We start from the raw sequence: 7,497 nt of genomic DNA on the forward strand, positions 1-7,497 counted from the left end.
TCCGCTGACTCTTGTCCTTGTGTAAATTCATTAGGTCTGATGAGTATCAGGTGTTATGAGAAGTTAAAAGCTGCAAGAGAACAATGAAGAAAGGCTGGCAAGATTGTGCTCTCTAAAAGATGCCCATATAGATTGGCAACAACGACCACTGACTCAAGGTATCGACATGAAATCATGCTCAACCAGTTGGTAGCCTGGTATTTCTTAGAGAGATACTACTCACTACATTGCTTGATTGAAGATTGACTTGCATTGTACTCCACTACAGTTTTATTACCCTTTGCAGAATTTCATTATTTTGGACAGCCACAAAGATATTTTGTAGGCTGTCACATATAGTATCGGATCTCATGCCCATCATTTATGTAAACAGAGTTATCATGTAACTGACTCAAAATATTACCTGAGCTAGCCCGTGTCATCGCTGCCATTGTCCAATCCTATCATTGTCATCATATGGACCAGGACCTCAAAGCTGAGAAGTTCCTATTTATCGGCAAGGAGAAGGACTGAAGGAGGAGCCTCCACTTGCCAACCACAAATCCAGGTAACTTTGTTTTGGTTGCACCTTAAGTGATTGTTGTAATAAAAAAAATCTATCGTTGGCATTTGATAATAATAATTAGTAAGTTACATAAATTGGATGCCTTCCTACTTTTGATGTACTTTGTATTGATCAACTCAAGTTCATACAGATAAGGAAGTTTGATGCTATAGAGTAGAGGAATGCATTTTTCACTGGCATATGTCGGCATATGAGCTTGCATTTCTTCATTAAAAATTTAAGAGCAGTTGTTAGTCCCGGTTGTTTTGGGGTAACTGTACCAGCTCTTGTGAGTTAGATGTGTTGGATACTAGCATATAGTTGGATAGTTTGATAGTAACTCTTGGTAAGTTAAATTAGAAGTAACCTGACAAAAGAAATCCCTGTGGGGTTCTATCTATACCAAAGATCTTGCTACCTGCTCATTGCATTGTCGTTGATAAATAATGTGTCTTCCTACTTGGGAGGTTGCATTCATGCGATTGAGTGACTGCTAAACTATGCTCGATTTTCCTATTGTCAAAAAATACTCAATGTACATCACTTGAGTAGCACTGCTTTGTTTGTACAGGGCATAGCTATAGTATTTAAGGTATGTCATTTAGACATCGGGAAAATTTGCTACAGGACACCGTTATTTTCTGGCATTTGCCAAAACACACCACCCGATTGTGTCTTTGCCAGGTACCATTACAATTCTGTGGCACATTTGCCAGAACACACCACCTGGCCGAAAACGGAAAGTTATGCATTTTGTCTTCAAAACCAGTCATCCCAGGTAAAAGTGCAAAACTTTCCGTTTTTGGCGAGGTGGTGTGTTCTGGCAAATGTGTCACAAAATTGTAATGGTACCTGACAAACACACAATCGAGCGGTGTGTTTTGGCAAACGCCAGAAAATAACAGTGTCCTATAGCAAATTTTCCCTTAGACATTTTATCCATGGTAGAAAAATAAAATCATTAACTCTGATTTCAAAAGAAAAGTTGGCCTTCGCCGGTTGAAGCCAGAGGAGACTTGCTCTTTCTCAAATCATTGTACGGAGGATGTAAGCTCTCAATTAAGCAACTTCAGCTCTTAAGATATGAAAAATATACATGCTGCTGAAATGTAAGCATAAAAGTGGATTGCTAAATGTGAAATCGACTTCTACTATCTCTATAGGAGATAATGCATCTTGGCTTACTAAATGCTTTGTATGTACATTCAACCGACTCAATGCGATGAATTTTCTGCTTGGGCCACAATCTGGAGGTGCCACCTTCCTTTCTCGATCTTGGTTTCAAGACGTAAATTTCCCTTTTGTTTCTGTTCCCGTTCATTCCTTGCACCTGGAGTATTATTTTGTTGCTCGACAGTTGCTTCATGAATTTCATGTGTGAATATGCACCTGGAGCTTTGTGAGTCAGACAAAAGACATAAGCCATGTGAAGATTGCACTACCAGACGTTGTTCTACTGCCATGCAGCTTGGGGACTGAGGTATGGTGTATATTCAGAGTGAATTGTTGTCTTTATTTGATAATGTTGCTGGGATATGTTGCTTTGCTCAAAACTGTGGTGTTTGATAATGTGGCTGATTGAGATTGGCCTTTTGATATGACAAAAGAGGAGTGGGATGCTTTTTTTTTCAAGCCTGGTGGGGCCGGAGAAAAATGGGACAACAGCATAAACTAAGTTAGAGGAGGAAGGTTCATATTATCTCTTTGAATGACTAAAGGCTTCTAAGAATCAAGAACTTGACAACTACATAAGTACATATTGTCCTAGGCTTGAATTTGCTACATGATTTGGATAACTAGCTTATTTGTGTATTCCAGTGCCCTGCAATTCAGTATTTGGCTCGTGCTATTTATGTTATTAATTTTCAGGGTGGATTCGTGGTGAATTACCGTATCAATTAAAGGGGTCAGTGTTGAGAGGCACTGACGATGCACACCTCAAGCTGTGGGTTATTGCTGATCTGAATGACATGACTTCAAGATGATGGGGCCGAACTGACCTTGGAAGTTACCGAGCGGGAATTAAAACTTGAAGCTCAATTAGTTGAAGCCATAAGCATCATTTAAGAGCAGGTAGGTGTTAAATGATTTTTGAATGCCAGTATATGTATCATTTCAATAACAATACATCTCTAAACATGGTAATCATATCCAGAAACAAGTTTCTAACATGGTAATTGTGGACACTGTATTATGTGTATTCGGTTTGTAGTGTCTACATGTCTTTTGTCCATATCAACTTCTGACTAAAATACATTTGGGAACTGAATTTACAGGCGTCCATCGTGTGTAAGCATATCTCCAAACTAGGGTCCCGACTAAGTTCCCACTTGGTTTCCCCTGTTCCAAGCAGTCTTGGTTTCAGTTGATATTTCAGAAAAGAACTCGTCGAGGCTTAAATTCCCATGCTATTGGTTCAAGATAGCATTATCAGGTTGTAGAAGGAGAATACAATGCAAGCAGGGTGCTATACTGCTAATCTGTTATGCTGCGGCAAGCCCAACCGATTTTATGTGCAGAGGTTAATGGTAAATGGTAGAAACTGACACTTATACGGTTTCACTCACTTGTATATCATGCCATGTGTTTTCTGTATGTCATGAATGAACAATGGAGTTTGCAATATATGGCCTCAGAATTGATCAATTGTTGTTGACAGTACACATTAATTTTATAATGCTCCAGAAGATGCCATTAGAAAATTATTTGCATGTTGATTATAGATAATCAATGTATCTCTTTCATGTTGTCTTCAATAGGTGTAATAATAAAACTGTCAGCATTCTGTTTTGCTCTCAAGATCAAGGCCGGATGCCGGATTGCTTTGGTTGTATGCTTGGTAATTAAATATAATATTACTGCCATGACTAAATATGTGCTTATGCAAACTTTCAGGAAATGTTGAAACATGCTTTAAGGCTAACATGTGGAATGCATGCAGGTTGGTATTCAAATATTTTATATGTTGTTGGCAAGGAATCTATGTATCATATTTCAAGTTGTCTCGTATAGTTATTATAATATAAATTGAGCATTCTTATTTCCTCTCTCTGTGACAAAATTGATACAACATCACTTTCCACTTTCCTATTTCCTCTTTTTTTTCAAGAATTTATGTATCAGTTTAGAAGTCGTCTCTGTTAGGTACAACATAATTTCCTAACGAGATTGGTTGTAGATTTGTCAGGAATTTAAATCACGCTACCGATTTATCAAATACTTTGCTTATGCAAACTCTTAGCAATGCACGCACATTGGCTGTTGTGAAAGTAACAGATCAAATGGGAAGTCAGAATACACAAAAGTACTTCCTCCGTACATAAAAAGATGCGAAAGATTTGTCCAAATTCGGATGTATCTACACCCTAAGAATGTCTAGGTACATCCAAATTTAGTTAAACTTCCGACATCTATTTATGATCAGAGGTAGTACTTTGTTTCTCTGTAAAATTCACGTTCTCATTCTCATTTTAAGGGTCTCCTACATGTTAATAGAAAGTGTGAATGAGTAGAGGCCAGAGTTGGAGATGAGACAGTGAAACATCGATGACGGTGCTGGAGATTTTCTGAAGCATAGGAGAAGGTGTGCACATGATTGTAGAGCCATGTTGAGCAGGACAACTACGAGCGATATTGATCAGAATGAGTATAGCAACAAGCCACTGACACAACATCAACAAATGTCAAAAGAGCGGAGGTGTCACTAAAAGGGACACCGAAGGTGAGTGGAACCCCAGAAAGACTATAGAGAAAAAATGGAGACATGACATGGATTCAATATATGTTTAAGTTTTAACAAGTCAGATATGGAGAACCTGTTAACTGACTTCACGTCCATCCGTGAAGGTAGTAGTGAACTGAGAGGTCCTTGATGTTGGAGGCTAAAAATTAGCCTCTCGTTTCTGCTGCTAATAAAGTATAAGTTCACCACGAATCTAGACAAGTGGATTTGTTTGGCTTTAAATGCAATTTGTATAGTTTTATTAGAAATTAAGACCGAGATAACTTGAGTCTCTAGATGTCGGTCTTTTGCAGAGAGTTTATACTGTTTCCGAATCCTAACATTATGTCATTATTGCATATGCACATCAACTTGCTACGCCCGTGATGGTCTATTAACTATTTCCTATTTTGATTGATGTCTTATCTGGTACTTCGGCAAAACAAATATGTAGAGTGTCAGAATAAAATGATGTACTACCTTTGGTCCTAAGTAAGTGTCGCAACGTCCTCTAGATTCGGATGTGTCTAGATGCAGTTTTGCGTATAGATACATCTGTATTTACAAAAAATTGCGACAATTATTTTAAAATGGAGGAAGTAGTTCCTATTTCAGATATTTGAAAACATCGTGGGTGATACATGTTGGATGGATTTCTTTTTGTCCCTTGGAAAAGCATGGGAAATGCATGGTCTCGGAGAATCAAATGGTTGCTTAATATTAAATTATCACTATTGTCTTGATGCCCCTTTCAGGGGGGGATGTTGTCATACATCGGGGGGAATGTTGTCATACATCTGAGTATATTGATTAGTAGGTTTCACGTATCATTTCATTGCGATACAGGTAAATTAAAAGGGATCAGTTGCAAGAGGTTGCAACAGGAAAATGAATTTGCACACAAAAGGTATATCCACCTGTTTCTTGGAGGTTGCAATGGTGCAATTGCAATCACTTATTTTATGTTCTAACGATTAACCACAATGTAATATATGTGTGAAGATTGAGGAAGAGAAGGCGCCGAACCATCTAAGGAAGACCATGTTGCCACAAGCATGACCCCTCCCAAAGTTCGACAAACCCTTCTATCCACAAAGGTGAGCATAAACCCCCAAATTATATCGTTTCCATTGGTTACCTTCCTGGAGGTTTGTCATATCATAAGCCTACAACTGATATTTCGTCGGAGGTCAATGAAGCAGGCCAAGGTCGCTACATCTTCAGGTGAATGAATGAAGGGTGAAAAGACACTTCCATGAGAAGATCTTAGTCTCCAGCTGCTCCCCATATGGTGTACCTTTTCTTTTCTTTCCCCTGGTGCTAAGATCATCCCATATCTTGTAGCTCATGCACACCACTAGAATAATGTTACCATTCTTAGTGATTGATACGTAGGCCCCAGAGTTCCATGTCATGTAGTTAGTCGACACAACTCGCTCAGTGATAGAGAAACAGATATAGGGTCATTAGTACTCCTGATTGGTGTTTATTGTGTGTATAGTAACTACAGTTTTTGTGTTGTTTGTGCACGTTTCACTGTAAATTGGGTATTTAGAACTATTTCTGCATCCCTTCTTTTTATTCCGTGAAGTGTAACTTGACACTATGAAAGTACTTGCCTATGCCTGGTTGACTTCTGAATTTGAGTTGGATACTATTGCATGGTTTTAGTTGTGTGATAAATAAGCTTGAGTTTATTTCTTTATCCACACATTCATTCTAGGGCCTTCATGCATCCATTGCACTTCAATCTCAGACATCATCTCATGTTTGCTGGATATAAGGATATGTTAGCAGACTAGGTTATCTAAGCCTCATCATTGCACGATATGTTGTCTCTCAATGCACAACAATGTAGTCCTGTTATTTCGTTTGGCATTATCATTCTGTAGTATATTATGATATCACCGATTTGTTTTGATTTTTCACAGTGAGTTGTGAATTATATATGTGCATTAAAAAATAAAATTTGACGACCCGTGGCAACGCACGGGCATTTGTACTAGTGAAGAGAAAAAAAAGGAGAGAGACGGACGGCGTCGTTGTTGCGCTCGACTCGTCTTTTACCACGACACTTCGCCAGGCGTCGATCGACCGATTCGCCGCGCAGGTCGCTGTCCAGACGCGCGTGAACGGCCAGGATGTGATGCCGTGCTGCGGGCGAGCGAGCAATCATCGGCTAGTGCCAGGTAGCTGGAGTCGGACGTTCCCGGTCACGGTCGCGCGGCTCACGGCCAACGGCCGGGCGGAGCAACAGACGTGGTCGCCGTCATTGTGCTGCGCTGCGCGGGATGGCATGTACATACGCACGCGTGCGGCGAGGTCAAGGGCAAACCAAGCCAAGCCAAGCAAAGCAACGTCTCCTTTTCACGTCTACCTGTTGCACGAGTGTTATAAATGCGATAAGCAAATACTAACGAAGAACGATAAAAGAAAACGTAGCGAACACACGAGATTTAACGTGAAAACCCCCTTCTAAGACACAAGGAAAAAAATCACGAGCGACAGTCAGCAAAAACTTCACGATATCGGGAAATGTTTACAAACGCGTGGTTTATCTTATAATCTCCGAGCATGTCTAATAGACCCCCTATTTTTTTGCCCCGTAAAACGTGAGTAGAGGGCCCTGTATTCACTTTTCACCCGCCAAAAACTCGTCTGAGCTAGCAGACCCCGTATCCCCACCCCGTAAAACAGAATCCTACGAAATATTCTGTTTTCAGCGGCGGCACGCGGGTGGCTATGGCGGCGGCGCGGGGAAAACGGTTGGGAATTCTGAAATGTCCGCGCGCCCTAGCTGAAATGGGATGAGGGGTTGGCCCTGCATTCAGCCTCCCCCCGTACAAGTAAGGGGCGAAGAGCCGCCCCGTTGCCAAAACTGTAAAAAATCGACGCGGGGGCCAGTTTTACGGGGTCTGCTAGAGGGTAGAGCCCTACCCCGTATATCGGCGGTTATTTTACAGGGTTGGGGGTCTGTTAGGCATGCTCTGGTAAACCCTAGTCGGTGGCTCACAAGATGTATATATAGGCGGTGGCAACGATCCGTACTCCGCTACGCTTCGGCTCAAGCCTACCGATGAGGGGCCTCGCTCCGCTCGTTAGAAGTTAGCCTCCCTTTAGTATATAAATTTGGATCACAATATAACAGCGAGCTCGATCTCAATTAGCTAATTAATTAACTTGCTGTCGTTTTTACTATATAAAAAATATTTAAAATCATAAAAACTCTAAA

The 7,497-nt window shown here is 40.6% G+C and overlaps 1 long non-coding RNA gene across 1 annotated transcript; it reads left to right on the top strand.

Moving 5' to 3' along the window:
- Nucleotides 1-671: 671 nt before the first annotated feature.
- LOC127308900 (uncharacterized) lies at nucleotides 672-5,885 on the top strand. The gene is made up of 6 exons (XR_007856846.2): nucleotides 672-2,024; nucleotides 2,449-2,617; nucleotides 2,821-3,485; nucleotides 5,112-5,172; nucleotides 5,268-5,362; nucleotides 5,465-5,885. It is a non-coding gene; the product is annotated as an uncharacterized lncRNA (long non-coding RNA).
- Nucleotides 5,886-7,497: the final 1,612 nt, after the last annotated feature.

This window comes from Lolium perenne, chromosome 6 (genome assembly GCF_019359855.2).
Source record: "Lolium perenne isolate Kyuss_39 chromosome 6, Kyuss_2.0, whole genome shotgun sequence".
Classification (NCBI taxonomy): Eukaryota; Viridiplantae; Streptophyta; class Magnoliopsida; order Poales; family Poaceae; genus Lolium; species Lolium perenne.